The 23,657-nt window shown below is 45.3% G+C and overlaps 1 protein-coding gene across 2 annotated transcripts in view; it reads right to left on the bottom strand.

Moving 5' to 3' along the window:
* The window catches only part of ATF7 (activating transcription factor 7), a 178,703-nt gene that overhangs the window by 94,388 nt on the left and 60,658 nt on the right, over positions 1-23,657 (bottom strand). The window lies entirely within an intron of this gene.

Below are 23,657 nucleotides of genomic sequence, written 5' to 3' on the forward strand. Positions count from 1 at the left end.
ATGTATCACCCTTCAGCTAGAGTTAAATACCTAAATCATTATTCCACCACTTTCTCCATTGAAAGAGGCATTTGTCAGGGTTGTCCCCTCTCCCCAATCTTATTGGTCTTTGTTCTTGAGTCTTTGGCACATCTTATCAAAATGAACTCCATATACAGTTCGAATCTTGGCCGGTTGAGCAGGAACCGGGTGAGATTCGAACTGTGTGTGGGCAGGCTGAATGTACCAAGTTGATTGACTTGGGTACAACCAGCCTGCCGGATTCACTTGTGATTATCACTTGTAGCAGCTATAGCCGCTACAAGTGGGAGTAAAACCCCCCAAACCGCTCCGGTTCTGGGACTGGGGCAATCACTCCCTGGAGTAGCAAATCCTCGTACAGAGCTCGCAGATAAGACGGGGAAGGGTGGTAGGCAAAGTTTGGATGGAAACAATTTCTCTGGTAGACAAGTTTGAAATTCTATTTTGTAGCCAGACCCAATCAATTTGTGGACCCAGTTGTTGGAGATGAGGGAGGTCCACAGACCCGCTAACCATTGAGGATGACCCCCCACCCTTGGGTGGGGGGGACTTGTCTGCGGGCTTCAGTGCCTTGTGAGGCCAGGAGCATTTGGCACCACCCACAGGGGCTTTGAAGGGCTTGGAGCTCTTGTATGAGGAGCCAGGGGAACGAAAAACCTCTTGTGCAGAGAGAGTGAAGGACTGGGCCTATGACACGGTTTCTTCCCCTTTTTGGACTGTGGGAGAAAGATACCTTTGCCACCAGTAAGGTTATTGATGATGTCATCCAAGGTAGCACCAAAAGAGAAGTTTTTAGACATCTGGTCAGCAGACCAAAACGTAAGCCAAAGAACTCACTGAAGCACCACCGTTGAGATGGAGAGCTTAGAGTAGTGGGGCTGCGTTACATGCATATTTAAAGCCTTGGACCAACTGGTCCACCAGTTCCAAATACTCCGGGGACACCTGTCCTGTATCTAGACCCTGTCATAAAAGCTTGGCCCCCTCAGTAAGTGTCTAAGACAGCAGGGCATTGGCAAAGACTTGTCACAGTTCCAAACTGTCGAAGGTAAATCACGCGGGCGACCGATTCCGCTTTATGGGGCACAAAATACTTAGAGGGAGACTCCTCAACTAGTATCATGGTTTCTTTACTCGATCGAGATATGGGGGGGGATTCACAACAGGAGGAGAGGTCCACTTTTTTTTTTTTTTTTAAGAAGGGCCTCCTGCAAAGGGGTAACGTATCAAAAAACCATGAAAAGGACACTTTAGTTGTTTCCAATCTTTGTAAATAAATTTATAAAAATTTGTGGGACAAGGAAAAACCTTAGCGGGCCTAGCCAGCTTCTGCAAACCAAAAGAGGGAAGCCACCTCATTGGCAGCCTCAGAGGTATCAGTAATTTTCAGAATTTCCTGCACAGAGGAAACCAGTACGGCCACCAGTACGTGCCTTTTCATACACATCAACCGAGGCAGAGGACTTATCCTCACTATTTGAGGAATCAGGGATTGCGCCATCCAGACCCGCAGGCAAAGCAGAGGCTGTAGCGGCAGAGCCTGACTGCCTCCGAAACAGTGCCCTGCACTCAAATGCCGCCTCCACCCAAGAGACAAAGGTTTTGAGGACCACTGACAATGCGTCTAATGTGACGGTGGCACCAGAGGGACCTGCTGCTTCCAGGAGGGGATCGAGAGTTGAAGCTTGTGCTCAAGAGTCCATAGGGAACCCAGCACTGTAAAGAAGAGCCCACCAGGAAAGACAATGCTAAAAACACCCCTAAGCGGTCACAGCAGAGGAGGTGTACCCGAGAGGGACTCAATGACCAAGAACCTAGCTGCACTGTCCTGAGGCTGGGGACCAAACGAAAAGCATCCCAATCAGTCCTGAAATAACATGAAAACAGCCCTTTGCGAAAGAAGCACTGGGTAATAGCAAGATGGCCGCCTGTAGCTACAGGAAAACGGCGGCGGCGATCCTCAGTAAAATGGCTGCCGGCCGAGCGAGGGTGCCCATACAGTAACCCAGGACTAGGTGGAAAGGACCATGCCAAAATGGCTGCCCACCAATTCCAAGAAAAATGGCTACCACCAGTTTCCAGAATGGCAGGCGCAACACACATACATAGGCACAGCAAAAATGGTTGCTGTACTATGGGAAAATGGCCACCCAGAGCACATGGTGGCTACATGTCTCCAAAACTAAGGCTACCACCCCCTACTTCCAGGGGACACCACCCAGAGCCCAGGGTGAGGAACCCCTGCCTCATAGGTACCTGCACAACACCCCTGATAGCAAGGCTGGCTAGGAGGGCGATGGCACCAGAGGAGGGGGGGGGGGGCGGGGCCAGAGACAGCACTGGCAGGCAGACAGGACTGGAGGGGAGAAGAACCCCAGGGAGTAAATGTGCCCTGGGAAGAGAGGGCATTTACTTACCAAACCACAAAGGCTGCGATAATACTCCCTAGACAGATCCGTCTCCTACCAGGGTGGGGGGCTGTCAGCCAGGATAGTACTGTGATACAACAAAGAAAAAGAGGCAAAAACCCGTGGAACTACAGGTCCCAGCAGGGAGCTAGGTCCTTACTCCTAAAACACTAGGCAGAAATAACTGACTTGCCTATAGCAGAGAGGGGGGTTTATACCAGCTAGGTCTGCCCATAGTCACTGCTGTGTTATTTTCTTCCCAGTATACTACTCCTGCAGGTGGCCTATGGTCAAGAATGAGAACAGCTGTGTCCGTCAATGAATGTAAAAGAAAGAAATGTTCTAATTGTATGGCTCTCCATACTTCTAAGCAGAAAGGTCCAATGCTGGCCGTCATTGCCGTTAGGGAAGGCAATGGTCTAGTGCTGACAAAGTGAGATGCTTATTCACAAGGTATACCGCTGTTCTGTCAAGAGTGTAAAAGAGAGATTTTGCATTTTAGCTAAGCTGAGACATGGATCTCTCTTTTTCCTGAAGTGCATCCACCCCCCACACAGTAAGAAATCACTCATAGGGAACACACTTAACCCTTTAATCGCCCCTGGTGTTAAACCCTTCCCTGCCAGTGTAATTTATACAGTGTCAATGCATTTTTTTTTTTTAGCACTGATCAATGTATTGGCGTCACTGGTCCCCAAAAAGTGTCACTTGGTGTCAGATTTGTCCGCCGCAATCCCACTAAAAATCGCTCATCGCCGCCATTACTAGTAAAAAACAATTAAAAAGAAGTCCATAAATCTATCTCATAGTTTGTAGATGCTATAACTTTTGCGCAAACCAATCAATATACGCTTGTTGGGATTTTTTTTACTAAAAATATGTAGCAGAAAATATTGGCCTAAATTGTTAAAGAAATTTAGTTTTTTAAATTTTTTTATTGGGAATGTTTTATAGCAGAAAGTAAAAAATATTGTTTTTTCTTTTCAAAATTGTCGGTCTTTTTTTGTTTATAGTGCAAAAAATAAAAACCGCAGGAGGTGATCAAATACCACCAAAAGAAAGCTCTATTTGTGGGGAAAAAAAAGGACATACATTTTATTTGGGTACAGTATCGCACGACCACGCAATTGTCAGTTAAAGCAACGCAGTGCCGTATTGCAAAAAATGGCCTCGTCTGGAAGGGGGCAAAACCTTCCAGAGCTGAAGTAGTTAAACAAATCCAACAATGGAACCAAGCGTCAGGTGGTTTTTCAAGAGGGCCGGGATGTTTGGGGAACACCACAGAAGCCTATTTACTGGAAAATGTAAGCAGGCCTGTTCTAATGTAACCCATTGCTTGGCATTTCTGTGTTCATTTCCACATATTTTATCCTGTTTACTACGCTGCAATTACATAATTTAGTTAAGTACAGACAAGCTTTTCATATGTCCATCACCTAAAGACACAAAAAACTGAAAAAATCACAGAGTGGGTTAGGGTCACAGACCCAGGGTCCTGTACTGTACAATTAAGATATATCATTTAAATGAGACCCCCGTGGCTCAAAAGCTGCCATGCTATTTAATCTGCAAAGAATATAAAATGTCATGCATGCAAGCTGCTCCTTATGAAGCCATGCAACAAATCTGTTACACAGCTTATTTGGCAATACTCCACAAATCACAGACATACTTCATGTAAGCATAAGCCCTGCACCATTTAATGACAGGGTTATATAAGCTGCTTGTTTAACAAGCATCAGTTCCTCAAGCATTTCCTGGGAAAAGGCCTTTAGACTATGCGTGTATTTCAAACCCATAGACCGTGCATGCGTATCTTTTTATTATTATTATTATTATTTATAAATGAAGCATGAAGGAAAAAACATTTCTCCTTTTAACAGCTCGAGGCCTGGGCCATCTTCCAAGTCAGCAGCAGTTTTGTTAGAAAGCTGTGATGATAGCAAACTTTGAAAACTTTTCGTGCCAGCACTGGGGCCCCAAGCCTTGGGCTCTCCCCATCTTCTGCCAGGGAACATCTTTGTTCATCACTCCAGGATGAACCTTCTGTTTTCAAAGAAATCAAATATAAAAGGTATTTCAAACATTTGAGATGCATGGTATAGTCAAAACAATTGTTTTGACATGTTATCAAGTATAAATGGACGAGGGATAAGAACATTCCCACTGAAGTAACTTAATGGTCGACAGCAGGTTGTAGCTAAACTTTTCACTAGGGATGCACCGAATGGGTTTTTTGGTGCCGAAACCGATACCGAAAATAAATCTTCCTTGATCCTAGAAACTGATACTGAAACAACACCGATACCGAAAGTGACTGTTTTTAAAAATATTTTTATACAGGAGATGGTCAGAGACTGGGGACATGGTACAGGAGATGATCAGAGACTGCAGAGATGGTACAGGAGATAGTCAGAGACTGAGGACATGGTACAGGAGATGGTCAGAGACTGGGGACAGGGTACAGGAGATGGTCAGAGACTGGGGACATGGTACAGGAGATGGTCAGAGACTGGGGACATGGTACAGGAGATGGTCAGAGACTGGGGACATGGTACAGGAGATGGTCAGAGACTGGGGACATGGTACAGGAGATGGTCAGAGACTGGGGACATGGTACAGGAGATGGTCAGAGACTGGGGACATGGTACAGGAGATGGTCAGAGACTGGGGACATGGTACAGGAGATGGTCAGAGACTGGGGACATGGTCAGAGAGTCAGACTGTGGACATGATACAAGAGATCAATGCAGCCTCACATGTGCCCGTCAGATGTAGTGCAGCCAGTGTCCCCGGTAGTGCAGCCAGTGTCCCCGGCAGTGCAGCCAGTGTCCTAAGCAGTGCAGCCAGTGTCCCCAGCAGTGCAGCCAGTGTCCCCAGCAGTGCAGCCAGTGTCCCCAGCAGTGCAGCCAGTGTCCCCAGCAGTGCAGCCAGTGTCCCCAGCAGTGCAGCCAGTGAAGGCAGATTGGATGGGTGATCTGTCTATCAAAGTGCCCAGACAAGGGGGAGGGGCTGTATGTGATGGCGCGCAGCGGGGAACACACAGCTATTGAAATGAAAGCTGTGATGTTCCCAGCGCTGTAATCAAACAGGCGGCGGCTCTCCTCTCTTCTACGATATAGGAAGCCCCCCTGATAGGCGGCACCAGCCCCATTCGGTATCGGCAAAAATTCTCTTTCGGCTTTTTGCCGAAAGGGCCATTTTTGGCCGATATGTTTCGGCGGCCGAAATTTCGGTGCATCCCTACTTTTCACAACTTCTTTCCCTTTTTCCCCTTTCCCTTCTTTCCCTTTTTTTCCCTTCATATTGTTACTCTTTTCCAGCATGGGATTCATAGGTTGGAGTAACAAACAAATTTGAAAGCAGGAGTTCAGGCATACTCAAACAATAAATAATGGATAGTCAGGGAGCTTCTATGGAAGGTATGAAGACTCAATCCACAGATCCCAAACGTTTCAAATTTTTTCTATAGTATCAGTCTATATTACTGTAAGTGTCACACAGAAAATAACTTAGAGATACTTTGCCTCTAAGAAAGGAATAATTGGGGTTTTCCAATCTGTAGTTTTTACTGCCTTGGTCTCTGTAAACATATAGGTAACCAATTTAAAATGGCATACAGTGCATGCTTCAGTTTTTCTTTATTCTAAGGGCGTCATATGTGCCCTTGCCAAACGTTATACCCATAAACATATAGTTTGGTAAACCATCCAAAAATTTTGACCTTTGGGCAATCCCAACAAATGTAATGAAAAGAATTCACGATCTGGCAACCTTGAAAGCAAAGCAGCATATAAGAAAGATTGATACAGGATATTCATAAGGGACTCAATACCATAAGAGGAGTTTGTAATTGACCACCACGGTCCACGGCCATCACATGTGCCAAGCATTTGACTGTGGTAGCCCAGATCAGGCTCCTATTTTCTGGCGTGATGGGTTCACGAATATCCCTTTCCCATTTTGGTGCATAAGTAGTACAAGCAACTGGGAGTACACTGAGAAGAAAAAGCCAGGACCTTGGGCTTGTCGAATATAGAAAGGCTGCAAACATAACAAAACTTGTGAGACACCTACCAATGTTTGAAGAAAATGCTTGATTTGAAGATATTGAAAAATATATCCTGTATTAAGTTTCAGTTTATTCTGCAGATTAGGAAAGGATGCGATACCTGTACTCATAAAAAAGGATTTAGGTAAATGAAGATTGTAGTGAAGCGAAGTTTTGAGGGCACGTAGATTGGTATTGCCCAGCAAAAACATACCAATACCTAAAATAGACATCAACAGGGTATGCTGCCAATTTAGCTTGTGGGGGAATTTGAGGAGGTTCCATATCCTCAAAGTATGGTCTGGGGATGGAGCAAGTAACTAGTCTGCAAAGTTTAGGAGGCAGGCAAAATAGGCATGCAAAATAGATTAACTATCGATACAGGCGCGTACCAGTGATTCCTCAAGCTAAACTTGCAAACTGGTATCATCAGTGGTGTGTCATTCTGACATTTGGGATATTTAAACCACTTGCTAGCATTTTTATGCTTCGAAAAATTGCTGCTCTCTCTGTGAGATGGCCTCATCCTTACACCACTCCACAAGCCATGCCCTCAAAGACTGGATTGGGAGAGCAGCGATTTTTCCAAGCATACTGCACACTATTGGATGCTAATATTTCAAGCCGCCACACCATTCCCAAGTACCAACGGGAAAATTAAAGTTACGTACCGGTAACGTCTTTTCCAGTAGTCTTTCAGGACAGCCACCATGAGAGATAGTCTCCTCCTCTTCCTCTAGGAAACACTGCGCCATCCCATAAATTCTTACTTCCCCCTGCCAGACCTCAGTATATTCCGAGATTACTTCAGGTCAGCTGGGGAGACACAAGAACACATTAATAACATACTATCCCATATCATTATCATGCTGCGTTCTGGTCTTTTATAAGACACCCCAAAATTTTGGGTGGGTAACTAGGGCTGTCCTGAAAGACTACTGGAAAAGACGTTACTGGTACGTAACTTTAATTTTCCCCCTTCATCTTTCAGGACAGCCACCATGAGAGGATGAACGAGCACTTACCAGTTAAGGGTGGGACTACAGCTTGCAACACCTTTCGCCCAAAGGCTTGCTCACTAGCCGACACCAGGTCCACTCTGTAGTGCTTTACGAAAGTGGAATAGCTGGACCATGCTGCAGCCCTGCATATTTGCTCTGGCGTTGCTCCAGCCTTTTCTGCCTGAGAAGCTGCCATAGCTCTGGTAGAGTGTGCCCTTATACCTATTGAGATTTCTTTCCCTGCTAATGAATAGGCCTGGCCAATGGTTACTCTGCGCCATCTGGCAATAGTGCGTCGAGACGCTTTGCATCCTTTTCTGGCCCCAGAAAACAAAACAAATAAAGAGTCTGACTTTCTAAACATCTTGGTCAGCTCTAGGTACTGAAGGATACATCTCCTTACATCCAAAGAATGAAATTTTAATTCCCTTTCCCCCGAGGGATTGGGACAAAATGAGGGTAGAACTACCTCCTGACTTCTGTGAAAACCAGAAGCAACCTTAGGTAAAAATGCTGGATCAGTCTTGAAGATGATCCGATCTGGAAAGATAACGCAAAAAGGAGGTCTAACAGATAAGGCCTCAATCTCACTGACTCTCCTGGCAGTTGTCACTGCTACCAAAAAAACTGTTTTTAACGTAAGATCCTTTAGTAGACATCTTTCTAAAGGTTCAAAGGGGATTCCCGTCAGACCTTGTAAAACTAAAGATAGGTCCCACTTGGGAAAGGGGGGACCTTGAACCGGTCTCTGTCTAGACAGAGCCTTAAAGAATCTGACCACCCATGGGTTGGTGGCCAGATGCTTTTCTAAATAGGCACTGAGTGCTGACACCTGACCCTTAAGGGTACTTATGGATAAACCCCTATCTGCCCCGCACTGAAGGAATTCCAACACAGCAGTGGGACTGTGTACCGAAAAGGAGCCTTCTGCACACCATTCATTGAAACGTACCCAGACCTTTTTATAGATCTGGCGTGTTTCCTTCTTCCTGCTGTTGAGGAGGGTGGAGATTAATTTCTCAGAAAAACCCCTAGCTCTTAGCATACCCTCCTCAGTAGCCAGGCCGCTAACTGCCATTGGTGTACCTGTGGACAGAGGACTGGACCCTGTGAGAGGAGATCCTCTCGAGGTGGCAGGAATAAGGGAGGTTCGACCGCTAGCTGCTTGAGTACTGAGAACCAAGCCCTCTTTGGCCAATGTGGTGCTACTAGAATCAGGGACGTGTTTTCCATCTGGAACTTCCCGAGAACTGCCGGTAATAACGCCGGGGGCGGGAAGGCATAGCAGATTCTGAAATGCCAGTTCTGGATCAATGCATCGACCCCTCGCGCTCCCTCCCCTTTGTTTAGGGAGAAAAAACAAGGGGCTTTCGCGTTGTTTCTTGACGCGAACAGATCTACTTCTGGAGGACCCCATTTTTCTGAAATGAGATTGAAAACCTCCTGGTTGAGGATCCAATTCCCCTCTCTCAGTTTGGTTCGGCTGAGGAAGTCTGCTATCACATTCTTTTCTCCTCTCAGGAAGATTGCCGAGAGTGAGAGAGTGTGAGTCTCGGCCCAGTTCAGAATGTCTGATGCTAAGGCCAACAGGACTCCGCTTCTCGTGCCGCCCTGTTTGTTTACATAGGCCACGGCGGACGAGTTGTCCGACCGCACCTGAACATGGTGGCCCTGTAGTTCCTTTTTGAAGAACCTGAGTGCTAGCCCGATTGCCCTCAGCTCCTTCCAATTGGACGATCTTCTTAGTTCGTCGCCCTCCCAGGTGCCCTGTGCTAAAAGGGAACCCAGATGCGCCCCCCAACCTTTGCCGCTTGCGTCTGTGGTTACCACCTGAGAAACTGGGATGAACCACAGACGACCCTGCGACAAGTTTGAGACCTTCCTCCACCACCAGAGGGATCTCTTTACTTGGGGTGGAACCTGTACCAAGGTGTCCAGATCCTTCTGACTGTGATCCCACACCCTTAGTACAAAGGACTGTAAGGGACGAAAGTGCAGACCTGCCCATTGCACTGCTGGGAGGGTAGCTGTTAATAGTCCCAGGGCCGACATCAGAACTCTTATGGAGACCTGACTGCTGCACTGGAGAACAGCCACTGCCCTGTCCAGTTTTTGTACTTTTTCTGCCGGAAGAAACACTCTCAGTAGCGTTGAGTCCAACAGATAGCCTAAGTACGTGATGTGCTGCGAGGGAATCAAACTGGATTTCTCCAAGTTCATTAGCCACCCTAGACCTGTAAGAACCCTCTTTGTTAGTTCTAGATCTCTGACTAACTGCAGTGGACACGCTGCAAATAGGAGCAGGTCGTCCAGATATGCTATCACTGATATTCCCTGGAGCCGAAGAAAGGCCATCACCTCCGCCAAGACCTTGGTGAAAATGCGGGGCGAGGAGGATAGCCCGAAAGGCAGCGCCTGAAACTGTAGATGTACGGTTATTCCACCTACGTCTACTGCTAGCCGAAGAAACCTCTGCGAGGCTTCTATTATAGGAACGTGTAGATACGCATCCCTTAGATCCAGCGATACCATAAAGCAGTTGTGGGGCAACAGGGCTCTGACTGTGAAAATTGTCTCCATATGGAATTTTCTGTATGTCACTGACCTGTTCAGGGACTTTAAATTCAGAATTAGTCTGAACTTCCCTGTGGGTTTCCTCACTACGAAGACGTGTGAATAGAAACCCTCGCCCTCCTCGGCCCTTGGGACTCTGAGAACCACATTTTGATCTACCAGATCTCTTAGTGCTTCCAACAGAGCTTCGGCTTTTGCCGTACACCTGGGTAGGTGCGTGACAAGAAATCTCCGTGGAGGAGGATTGGAGAATTCGATACGGTACCCCCTTCTTATAACCCCTAGGATAAAGCGATTGGGGGATATTGCCTCCCACTGTGGGAGGAAGGCACCCAGTCTTCCCCCCACCGTGGTAGGGGAGTCATTGGCTTTTACGGGGCTGTTCAGGAGGGTGAAAAATCGCCCCTCCCCTGCCCTTGCCTTTTTGACCCCAAAATTTCTTTTTCCCTTCCGGTTTTGGAGTTTCTTTACGTTTTTGCGGACGAAACCCCTTCTTTGTTTGTGTAGGGGTTTTCCGCTTAACTGGAAAGGATTTCTGTCTGCTGTGCGGTCCAAGACGGTCTCTAACCCTGGGCCGAAGAGAAGGTCTCCCGTCAACGGTATCCCGCACAACTTGACTTTAGAGGCGCTATCGCCCGGCCAAGTTTTTAGCCAGAGAGCTCTCCTGGCCGAATTGGCCAGAGCCGCTGATCTGGCCGACATACGAACTGATTCTGCCGAGGCATCAGCTATGTAGGCGATACCTCGCAGAATCGTAGGAAAAGAAGATAGAATGGTCTCTTTTGCCGTTCCAGCTTCAATATGCTCTTGGATCTTCGAGAGCCAGTGCTCCAGATTGCGAGCCACTACTGTGACAGCCAACTCAGGTTTTAAGTTACCAACTGTTGAATCCCAAGTCTTTTTAAGGAGAGAGTCTATTCTCTTATCCATGACATCCACCAGGGCCCCCATGTCCTCAAATGCCAGGTCTGTGTGCCTGGAAACCTGGGAGAAAGCGGCATCTAACTTGGGATTTTTATTCCAGATAGATGCAGGATCATCCGAGAATGGAAATCTCCTTTTTGAGGATCTAGAAAAAAAGGGTTTCCTTTCGGGATCTTGCCACTCTCCTTTGTTCCCCCAAGCCCCTGTACATTTGGTCATGCAGGGTCAGGGGTTTCCTGTCCTCCTGAATACCGAGGGTTGTATAAATAGCCCCTAAGAGGCCCTTTACCTCTTCCAGGGATAATTTATATCTGGAGGATTTCCTGGACTCCCCGTCCTGGTCCTCCCCCTCTGAACCATCCTGGGAATCGGAGGAGGAACTGTCTGGCTGTCTTTGTTCCACTCCGGAAGGCCCTGGAGCTTCCTCTGCCCTAACTGAAGTTGCAGGTTGGGCAGGAGCAGAGCCCTGCGCCTGAGGCGGAGTTGTATCCTGGGGAGCTGGACTAATGGGAGGCTGAAACCTTTCAAATAAGGCTTTAAATGAAGAAAAGGTGGACAAGAGCTCCTTTACTGAGGCTGCAAGTCCTGACTCCTGTTCAGAGTCCCTCTCTTTAACAAGGGAGTCTACGCACTCCCTACACAAGACCTTTGTCCATGCTTCCCCTAATGTGTCCCTGCAAGAGGCACACCTCCTCTTAGAGCTATGGGTAGACTTAGACTTCTCTGTAGCTTTCTGAAATACATGAAAAGGAAAAAACAAACATTTTGTCACTTTTTTTTTTTTTTTAAAACAAGGATACAACCCTGGGAGTGCACTAGACCCTCCTTAATATGTGGGGATCTGAGCCTCCCTCCCCTGACCACCCAGGGTATCTGCCCCCCCATGACAGGAACCATACATGGAGGGACAATCCTAGATAAAAGAGTACTTTTCCCCAAGGCACTCTTACCTTAGGAAGGCTGGAGGTAGTGTCCGTTGGCTGCGCATCCGCTTCCCACATGACTTGCAGGTGGTTGCTACTACCGAGTCCCACGCTGCCTGTGCGCGTCCCAGACTTGCTCCAGCCTGTGCCTGGCTTCCCTATCAGCTCCGCTACCCGGAACCGGAAGCCGCGGGTCAAAGGCAAGCATTCGCCCTTCCGCCGGAAATTACGTCGCCCGTCGTCTGGCCCGCCTAGTTCCAAAAAAACAGCGGTCTGTAAAGTATACAGGAAAGGCGGACGCTTGCATGCTGCAGCCCTGTAGCCGCGATAGGGAACCCCCACAGCCTGAAGCCGCGCTCGGCTAGGAAGTGGTGGCAACAGAACGAGGGGTAAGTCCCCCCCATGCACCTAGGAAGCCCCCGCTCCCATTACAGGCTCCAAAAAATAAACAACAGCCACAGTCACCCTGACTGAATGGCCCGGTTCCTTGCACAGTGTCTCCCCACCGGAGGAAACACTAATACTGAGGTCTGGCAGGGGAAAGTAAGAATTTATGGGCTGGCGCAGTGTTTCCTAGAGGAAGAGGAGGAGACTATCTCTCATGGTGGCTGTCCTGAAAGACGAAGGGGGAAAAATAGGATTTTTAAAACAGCTTACCTGTAAAATCCTTTTCTTTGCAGTACATCAGGGGACACAGAGCCATAGTAGTTACTATGTGGGTTATAGGCCACCTTCAGGTGATGGACACTGGCACGCCCTAAGACAAAAAGTGCACTCCCTATATAACCCCTCCCACTACTGGGAGTACCTCAGTTTTGTAGCAAAGCAATACACGTGTATACCAAGAAGGGAGGGACCTCTGTGTCCCCTGATGTACTTCAAAGAAAAGGATTTTACAGGTAAGCTGTTTTAAAAATACTATTTTCTTTTCATACATCAGGGGACACAGAGCCATAGTAGTTACTATGTGGGATATCCCATAGCAATTCCAACTGAAGGGAGGGAGACACAACAAAAGTAGGGCACCAAGAGACTAGAGGACTTATACTACAGCCTGCAGTACACTGCGCCCAAAGGCGATATCCTCATGACCTTTTACATCTACTTGATAAAATCTGGTAAATGTATGGATTGAAGACCAAGTTGCGGCCTTGTAGATCTGAGCCATGGAGGCTTGGTGGTGCACTGCCCAAGAAGCACTAACAGCCCTGGTGGAGTGCGCTTTAATATGAAAAGGAGGAATTTTCCTCTTTAAACCATAAGCTTGAACAATCACTTGACGAATCCATTTAGAGATGGTAGATTTCAACGCTGCCTGTCCTTTTTTAGGACTGTCTGGCAACACAAACAAAACATCTGTTTTACGAATCTGAGCAGTCGCTTCTAAATAGACCTTGACTGCTCTCACCACATCAAGAGAATGTAGTGACTTTTCTTCCACAGAACGAGGTTCTGGAAAAAATGAAGGCAGAACAATATCCTGGTTTCAATGAAAACCTGACACTACCTTCGGTAGAAAATTAGGATGAGGCCGCAATACAACCTTATCCTTATGAATAATCAAATATGGCTCGTTATAGGAAAGAGCAGCCAACTCTGTTACTCTCCTTGCAGAAGATATGGCAACCAAGAAAACCATTTCCCTCGTCAAGAGGATCAAGGGGATATCTTGAATTGGTTCAAAAGGCTGTTTTTGTAAAGTCGATAGGACTAAATTTAAGTCCCAAGGGTTCAGGGGTGATTTAACTGGGGGGTTAATCCGCGTTACCCCCTGGATAAGGTTACGAACCAGAGAGTGTGAAGCAAGTGGTCGCTGAAAAAACACCGATAAGGCCGACACCTGGCCCTTGATAGTGCTCAAGGCCAGCTTCATTACTGATCCTTGAGTAGGAACTCAAGGATCCTACTTATGATATATTTTACTGGGGTGCCAACCCCTGGACTCACACCAGGAGACATATGCATCCAGACTCTATAATATATGATTCTGGAGGCTGGCTTCCTAGCATTAACCAAGGTAGAAACTACTGAAGCTGACAGCCCATGGTCCTTTAGAATGTGGTTCTCAATAGCCAAACCGTTAAATTTAGTGTTTGTAAGGTAGGATGGAACCTTGCGAGAGAAGGTCTGGCAACAGGGGAAGGGTCCCCTACCGCCATCCTTATGATCTCGGCAAACCAAGATCTCCTGGGCCACCAGAATCCCCTCCTTTCCCTCTTGCTTGATCCTGCGTAGGAGACGCAGAAGCAGCAGAACAGGAAGGAACGCATAGATCAGTGAAAACTGATCCCGTGGAAAGACCAAGGCATCTGTTCCATATGCCATCGGATCCCTTGTCCTTGACACAAAGTTGTCGATCTTGTTGTTGAACCTGGACGCAAACAGATCCACGTCCGGAACTCCCCATTTTTGGCATATTGACAGAAAGATGTCGGGGTGAAGGGACCATTCCCTCGGGAACAATTGTTGGCGACTCAAGTAGTCCGCCTGCCAATTCCCCATCCCTTGAATGAAAACTGCTGATAGGCAAGGGATGTTGTTTTATGCCCAAGACAGAATATGATTCACCTCTGGGCTGCACGATTTTTTGTGCCCCCTTGGTGATTGATATAAGCCACAGCTGCGGCATTGTCGGATTGGATCCTGACCAGATAATTCCGTAGTCTGAGCGTCCAGGCCTTTAGGGCCAGGCGTACTGCCCGAATCTCTAGAATATTGATGGGCAGGGTCAACTCTTATTTGGACAACTTCCCTTGGACAGACGCTTCTTCCAGGACTGCTCCCCAGCCCAAAAGGCTGGCATCTGTTGTTACTACTTTCCAAGTAACCGGTAGAAAGGATTTTTCTTTGTAAAGATTTTTCGATTAACCACAATTGAGGTTCTGACACACTTTGGCGGATAAACGCAACGGGAAGTCCAGAGTTTGGACCTTTTTGTTCCAAGTTGACAGGATACTGTTTTGCAGCAGTCTTGAATGAAACTGCGCATAAGGAACGGCCTCGAACGAAGCCACCATTTTTCCCAATAAACTCATGCAAAGATGAATAGAAGGATTCTTCTTTGTTTTGACCAACCGAATCAGTTCCTTTAAGGAACCGATTCTTTCCTGGGGCGAAAATAACCTTTTCTGGACTGTATCTATGATCAGCCCTAAGTACTGCAATCTCCTTGATGGTTTTTAAGGAGGATTTTTCTAGGTTGAGGATCCAACCTAAAGTATTCCAGGTAGCTGACTGCAGTGACCAGACTTTGGTTTAAACGGGCTACCGATTGATCTATCAAGAGTAGATCGTCTAAGTAGGCTAGTATCATTATACTTTGAGCCCTTAACCTGGCTAAAGGAGGAGCCAGGATCTTTATAAACACTCGAGGTGCAGTAGCTAGCCTGAAAAGGTAGAGCTACAAACTGGAAATAAAGATTTTCTACCTTGAAGCATAGAAATTTCTGGTGAGTGGGGAAGAGTTTAGATCTTTGAGATCCAGAATGTCCATTTGGATTTAACCAAACCCCAACCTCTGCTCTTACATGGGGACCACCATGACCACTTTTGCCAAAAAAAAATGGTCCAATGCTTGAGAGAAAGACTTCTTTTTCTCTGGATCCTTAGGAACATTTTGATCTGAGAAAAACGAGGAGACGGGAACTCCAGCTTGTACCTTAGTGCTATTGAGGAAGTCCCCTATTCGTCTTCCTGTCAGATCCTTGAGAACTGCAGAAGAATTCCTCCTTTTGAGCGAGTGGGGTGCCTCCTCCTAAGGAGGCTTCAGTATCTTGTAGGTTTCCTCCCCCATGACCTCTTTTGTCCCTGGGGTTAATTCTGAGGATTATCTTTTGAACGGCGGAAGCCATCGTGACTGCCTGGAGGCTGATGCCCCTGGCACAAAAGATGGAGCTTTAAAAATGAAAATATATTAACTCCTTTACTTAAATGGCAAAAGGGGGTACTTTTCCCACTAGAATTTCTTTGGATAAATTATCCAAACATTCTCAAATAGCTGTTTCACAGCAAAAGGAAGACTAGCCAGGAGCTTCTGCATGGTGAAAAGAAGTTTATCCTCCGCTGACGTGCGTTCCGCACTCATGTGTTTAGCTGTTTGTGTTAGCAACAATATGCACAGAACCATGTATAGCACCTGGTATTCCCAGGCGGTCTCCCATACAAGTACTAACCAGGTCTGACCTTGCTTAGCCTCTGAGATCAGACGCTTTCAGGGTGATGTGGCCGTAAGCATCTCAGCAGTTCTGCATTTGGCTAGTTTATAAAGCAAGCACCTGCATGAGGACCTTGTGGAGGTTCTACAATAGAAACTCACAAAGCAATTATTGCAAACATAAAGCAGCCAGATCCTGGGCCTGCTGAGCAGGATACCTGAACACCTGTTAAACTGGCTTCACAATGATTAAGCAATTACTGTCAGTGCAGGCTGCTCAATCTGCCAGAGAAAAAAAGTGTTTTTTTTTTTTTTTAACAGGAATTCCAACATTTTATCCAATGGATGCCTAAGCATTTGAGCATTGTCTGCCGAACAAAAGCTCTTATTCACAGAGGACATAACAGCGTTAATTGCTAGTATACTCTACTTTAGGGATGCACCGAAATTTCGGCCGCTGAAACATATCGGCCGAAAATAGTGTTTTCGGCGCATTGCCGAAATAAAAATCTTGCCGAAAATGGGGGTGGGGCCTGAGCGGGGCCCCGCCCCCTGGTGCCACCCATTGCGGGGGCGTCTTCCTGGCTCACCCCTGTCCTCCCTCCTCCTTCCCAACAGAGTATCACGAAGCTGATTTGCCCGGGCAATGAGTTAGATTGGTGCACCTAAAGAAGTCTGCTGGCGAGTGCACCGTTCACCACAATCCTCCACATCATGTACTGGTGCATGAGGCAGGATATCGTGGTTGTTTGAGGCTCATTTTTATCATCAGTCCGGTGAGTTTGAACCCCAACAGGGTTTGTGGAGCACATGTGGAGGATTGTGGTGAAAGGTGCACTCGCCAGCAGACTTCATTAGGTGCACCAATCTTACTCATTACAGACTTTTTTCTCTCCATCATTCACTCTATTATCATTCTACTATTTATTCCTTGGTCATTGTGCCTGTGTATTAAATATTGTATTTATTGATTGCATATGGTTAAGTCAACGTGTTTAGCTTGACAGGAGCGCCGCTCTGATAAAATTTCATATCTGGTTGAATTTTCAAACAGTAACAAACTTTATCATATTCTAGTGTCTCCCGTACCATGTCTGCAGTCTCTGACCGTCTCCCGTACCATGTCTGCAGTCTCTGACCGTCTCCCGTACCATGTCTGCAGTCTCTGACCGTCTCCCGTACCATGTCTGCAGTCTCTGACCGTCTCCCGTACCATGTCTGCAGTCTCTGACCGTCTCCCGTACCATGTCTGCAGTCTCTGACCGTCTCCCGTACCATGTCTGCAGTCTCTGACCGTCTCCTGTACCATGTCCCCATTCTCTGACTATCTCCTGTATAAAAATATTTTTTAAAAACAGTAACTTTCGGTTTCGGTGCTGTTTCGGTATTGGTTTTCGGGATCAAGGAAGATTTATTTTTGGTATCGGTTTCGGCACCAAAAAACCCATTCGGTGCATCACTACTCTACTTAGTGAATTTCCTCCATCATAGGATAAAGTGTAAAAAAACTTTTTCAGGAGGAAAAATAATGTTTATCTGGCAGATCCTCTCAGATACAAAAAAGCTTTTCCAACAATAAATGGACAGGAAAAGGCATTCGCAGTTTGAGGAGGCTTTAGCAAAACCAAACACTCAGTTAAGGGAGCATAAATGTGGAGTGGACCATACAGCAAGAAATTGCACCATCAATCTTAAGATTGAAACCAGCTGATTCTCCCACATTTGACACCTCAGAAGAGGAGTCATCAGCCTCACCACGGTCCCCTGAGGGAATTCATCTTCTCTCGTCCCTAGTTGCTCAGTTTGAGGGTCCTGGGCAATGGAAGAGAACCTGTGCGATTAAAGTCGCTAAACTTTTTCTTTTTTTTTTAAACCCATCATGGCTGAGGGAAAAAAGATCTTTTGGTAAAGTACACAGGGGCTGCAGTGTTGAAAACAGTTGCAAACATTTCATGGCCCCGATGCTCATTCTGACCAGCCACTCCCTCTCAGGGGAGGATGCCATTTGTAGAGATGAGTAGGCTTTCCAGAGCTTTGAGTGGGACCCTTTTAGCTCTATTTGGGGGTGTTTTAACCCCCCTTCTGACCTCAGCCCGATGCACAAAGCAGAGGTACTATCAGAAGAAATTGCATCCACTGCTTGTGCAATAGTCCAGCCACTGCTGCTGCTATTAATGCTCAGCCTCATGCAAATAGTAAATGTGTTAAGCAGGAAATGCCCGTGTCACACACTCCCACGTTGGAGGACGCCAACGCCGCGCTAAGCCTCGCCCCCACCTCCTTTCTCTTTCAAAAAGAGTTTTCCCGCGCAAGCTCGGGCCTCTGATCGGACGGCATCAGCTTGGGAGGGAGGGATGGATGGCGTGGAGGAGACCTGGAAGCAGCCCCGTGTAGGGGCGGTGAAAGAAAACAGCATTACCGATAGTTTTCAGTTCTCCCTTATACTCAGCCTCATGAAGAGGGGAAGAGTTCATCCCAGGTGGGGGTGTCTGGAGGAAGCAAAACCCCCCAAACTTACCGGAGGTCTACCTGCTGGCTGGAGAAAAAGAGTCTGCTGCTTCTGTGACACAGCATGACACTGAGCAAAGCATGAGAAGGTATGTGCTCCATACAGCCCCTGGTGGTGACACTTAGGCATAACAACATTTACTTTAAAGGAGACAATTCATAAGAAAATTTTTTTAGAAAAACTCCACTTACCTTTCCCGCCGCAGGGTTTTCTGTGGTAAACCAACAGACCCAATCTTCACCCTTCACGGTGGGTTCCGTTAAACCTTCAGGAGCTGGGGATCCTCGAGGAAACCCACAATCCTGGACCTGCAATAGCACCACCGGCAGTAAACTTTATGGCCTTAATACCAAAAAGTATTGGATTCTGGAGTCCAGCTCTCAAAAGAGAAGCATTCACAGGCAAAAACCTTGTTTCTTCGGACACGAGGCCCAGGTACCATTCAATTCAGCCAGAAAGACACCTTGAATGGATCCATCTGCATAGCTAGCCCTAGCAAGGATTGCTCCAGAGGAGCTCAGCTCAGCACGTCTTTACTCCGTGACCAACACCTAGACACTGACGAAAAAAACTGAGGTACTCCCAGTAGTGGGAGGGGTTATATAGGGAGTGCACTTGTTGTCTTAGGGCGTGCCAATGTCCATCACCTGAAGGTGGCCTATAACCCACATAGTATCTACTATGGCTCTGTGTCCCCTGATGTATGAAAAGAAATATAGGTCATCCTTTTTTAGAACGGCACTACAATTATAAGCTTGATAGCATTTAATGACAGATCAGAAGACCTAGCACCCCTGAGGTTTAGTTCTATGCAAATATAGATTTGCTACCTGGTGTGAGCCTCCTTTCCACATGAATTATAAAATCAGACGCTCAGAGGAGAAAAGAAGGCATGGCAAAAGGCATGACTCTAGCACAGAACATAAAATTTGGAAGCAATGCCATTTTTGTAATCGCAACATATCCAAGACATAAGATGTTATGTTTTTCCCCAAGATGTCAATAGGGAAAGCAAGTATGTGAACAATTTGGGATAATGTGCCCTGTATTCTCCTAGGATGAGATATTGGTTCCCAAATAGGGTAAAGTAGAAAGGATCCAAGTGAAGGTGAAGGATTGCCGGACACCAACAGGCAAGGAAACATTAAAGTGGTTGTAAAGGCAGAAGGTTTTTGTTTTAATGCATTCTATGTATTAAGCTAAAAAGCCTTCAGTGTGCAGCAGCCCCACTCAGCCCCATCTCTATCCAGTAAAATCAGTCTGTATATGCAGTAAAGCATGCTTGTTATACTCACTGTGGAACCTAAGGAGTTAAAATGGATGTAAACCCAATGTCATCCTTTCTAAACTACTGCCATAGGGGTTATCTATAAGGATATACATGCCTCCTGCATGTATCTTTACCTGTCAAATGTCTCCCCTCTGTCTGTTATTAGACCCGAAAAACTGCAGATTCTGTGGGTGTGTCTGTTGTCTGGAGTTCGGTGGGTGGAGTCGTGATGTCAGTAGACTCCCCGCCCACCTCTACACTCCCCTTGTCAATATGCATTTCTCCTGTGTATTTCTTACACTGAACTTCTGCTATGATCTCTAACATCCAGTGAAAAGACAGGAAAGTAACTACATGACTTCAGCATGCCAAATCATACTGAGGTGTGGAACAGCCAATCCTTGCAGAGCTGCTGAAGAAAGGAGTGGGGGAGGCAATTAAAAAATAATGCCTGTGTCTTAAGCTAGTGCACGAGATGTAAATCACCTGTCACTCACAGCAAGGGGGAGGATTTGACAAAGTTTTTCTCAGTTTGTCAAGATTTTTCTCACTGAACAATAAAAGAGGATTGCTCAGAGATGGATTACTTGTGTGTGGAAAGACTGGGCTCAAATGATAGGAAATCTTATACTCTACAGTATGATATATATTTTTTTTTTTTCGGGTTTACATCCACTTTAAACCTGCTGATAGTACACAGCCTTGGAGGCATTCTACACATGCTCAGTTTGGTGTGTATTGCTAGAGAGTTTTTTTCTCCTTGGAAGGGTGCATGTGATCAGCACAGGGCCAATCAGCACTGTCCAGGCAGAGGGTCAGTGGTCCTGCAGCCTCATAGGACAGTCAGATTAGAATTAAAACTCCTCCTACAAGCTTTAACTAGACACTCATAGAAGTCATAAGACTGCTATATACTGCTGATGACAAAAAGGTATTTAGCAGTTTATATTTACTTAAATAATTGCATTTCCATGTTCTGTGTACTGTGGTTGACAAGATATAGTGAATGCAGGATCCTGGGTTTGGTAACACTTTAAGATAAAAAATGTTTAGGCTTAATAATGACTTTAAGATTCAAAAACCTATTTAGACCATGCTCTTTTGACACTATTGTCTAAAAGACCCAAGAGAACTTCCTACAGTATCCATCCAAAAAATAAAATATATAGTTCAGGGAGGGCTTACCATTCAAAAGAGACACTATGCAGAATTTTATGGATAACTTAATATTTCCAACATACAAGGATATCTAATTGAAATATGCCAACAATAAGCTCTGTATGTGACACCAACACCTCCATGGAAACCAGGAAAAGTCCATCAACAACACTCTGCTTACACAATCATGTTCTACTATTTACATTAGACAAAAACAAAGGGAGAATTAGTACAAATGCCTACCAGAGCTCAGATGTTTCAATGTGAAGAAAGACAAATTTCCAGCACATACAAGGTAGACTTCCTCCACATAGCCCTATCAGAGGTTAGTGAAAGTAATTGCTGACACCTTTCGTAAACATTGTTTACCACATCCAAAAGTCAAATATTTCATACCCTATTAACCACTTGGCCTCTGGAAGGTTTTATCCCCTTCATAACCAGGGCATTTTTTGCTATTCAGCACTGTTCAACTTAACCGGCAAATGCGCAGCCATGCTACACTGTACGCTGTTTTTTTCACACAAATAGAGCTTTCTTTTGGTGGTATTTGATTACCACTTTTTTTTTATTTATTGCTATATAAAAAAAAAAAAAAAAAAAAAAAAAAAAAAAAGACTGAAATGTTTGGAAAAATTTAATCTAAATTTCATCTTAAATTTAGGCCAAAATGTATTCTGCTACAGCTCTATGGTAAAAAAAAAAAAAAATTCACAATAAGTGTATAATGTTTGTGTGAAAGTTATAGTGTTTACAAACTATGGGATATATAGTGGAATTTATGCAGCTATAGACGCTTTACTATAATGGCGGTGATCAGCGACTTATAATGTGACTGTGATAGTGTCAGTTTGCTTGCCACCTTAACAGATACTATCTGGGAGTGTCACTAATATAGTGGTCAGTGATTATACTGTACACTGACACTGGCTGGAAAGGAGATAACATCTAGGGGCAATTAAGGGGTTAAATATGTGTTGCTTTTACTTTTCTATCTGGCTGATCAGTGTACAGAACCCTGTGTGTTTGTAAACACATGGCTCTGTGCTGTGATTGGACACAGCCGATCAACAAGTCCCAGCCATAAATCATTGGCTGGGACCTGCTGACAAAATCACACTGTGTCCACAGCGCGGTCAGCAGCATGCCTGCCTGCAAACCAGAAAGCGCCCAGCGGACGTACAGGTAAATGATCCAGCTTTGCTGCGCCGTTTGCCCGCAGTATAACTACTGTGGGCGGACGGCAAAGAGTTAAGGTGTAAACACTGCATCATAATGTTCTTTGGTGCATGACAAGAACATTGAAAAGTTTAAAAAAAAAAAAAAAAAAAAAGACTGCAAGCGCCTGTTGGCAAAACAAAATTATGTACAGTATTAAGAAATGTGAAGTGCATTTTGCCTTAAAGTATAACTAAAAGGCAAGACTTTTTTTTTTAGTTTTGGATGGAGTGGAGAGGGCTTAGAACACCTGTCAGTTTTTATTGCTGTCTGTGCCCCCGTTAGGGGGATTCATCCTCTCTATTTGTCTTGTTTATCATCATCATTTCTGTCCCCAGAAATGGAATAGAGGGGAAATCTTCCAATGGGCACACTAGTTCTGGTGACCTGAGGGTCCTCAAGGAATTCCCATAAGTTGCAGGGACTTCCACTCACTTCACTGGCTATGGGACAGGAAGTGAAGGGACATCTCTGCAATGGGACACAGGTGGCAAAAAAAAAAAAATCTGACAGGGGTTATAATCCTCCCTTGCTCTATCCAAAATGAAAAAAAAGTTTTGCCTATAGTTCTACTTTAAAATGAAAAACAGTCACATACTATTAAAACAGTATTATGTCCAAAAGCAAATATTTATTATATTTGCAGGTTACCAATTCTTGGATGTGATGGTTGCATTAGTTTTCTTTCCTTTATTTTCATCAGGTGATCCAGCCAGTAAAGTCTCTCTTGCAGATGTTTACAGGCATTAGATAGACCATTTAACACTGACAGGGGTGTGTAAAATTATCAGCTTTTTAATTTTATGTAAAACCTTTATCTCAAAAAGAAAAAAATGGTTTGCTGTAACCCATTATAAAGCATGAGCCAGAGTTTGGCTTTAATTTTTAGTGTATATAAATCTGCTAGCACATTTAACATTCCCCCTCCCCACCAGACTGAAAACTCTGCTGTCCAAAAGGTGCCCCTGTGCTCTTTCATGCAGAGTTGAGCACTATAATACAGGAGGTGTGTTACTGGGCAGATCACCTTGCAAAAAAAAACAAGAAAAAAAAAACTAATGCAGCCACCAGTCTAATGTTTGGTAAACTGCAATATATTTTATTTTTGGTTTTTGGGTTTAAATAAGATTTCAATGTTAAAATCCAGTCGCAATCTTTTCTCCACAACTCTTGAGATTACTTGGGGTTGAGAATTGCAAGAAAACTTTCTCTGAAATTAGTGAATGTGGTTTTAAAAAAGTCACTTTGCAAAGAATACACAATAAAATGCAATGAAAAGAAAAAACAAACTATTTTTGCCTTCACATGATTGGCGGAAGTCATTTCATTCACAAAGCTCTGATGAAAATTCCCTTCCAAAGTAAAGAGCCCATTTGCCTTCAGTAAATCAACGCCATTAAAAGTGGAACTTTAGTCAGAAAATTAAGTCCTCCTAGATCACTTCAGG

Source organism: Aquarana catesbeiana, linkage group LG02 (assembly GCF_042186555.1).
Source record: "Aquarana catesbeiana isolate 2022-GZ linkage group LG02, ASM4218655v1, whole genome shotgun sequence".
Lineage (NCBI taxonomy): Eukaryota > Metazoa > Chordata > Amphibia > Anura > Ranidae > Aquarana > Aquarana catesbeiana.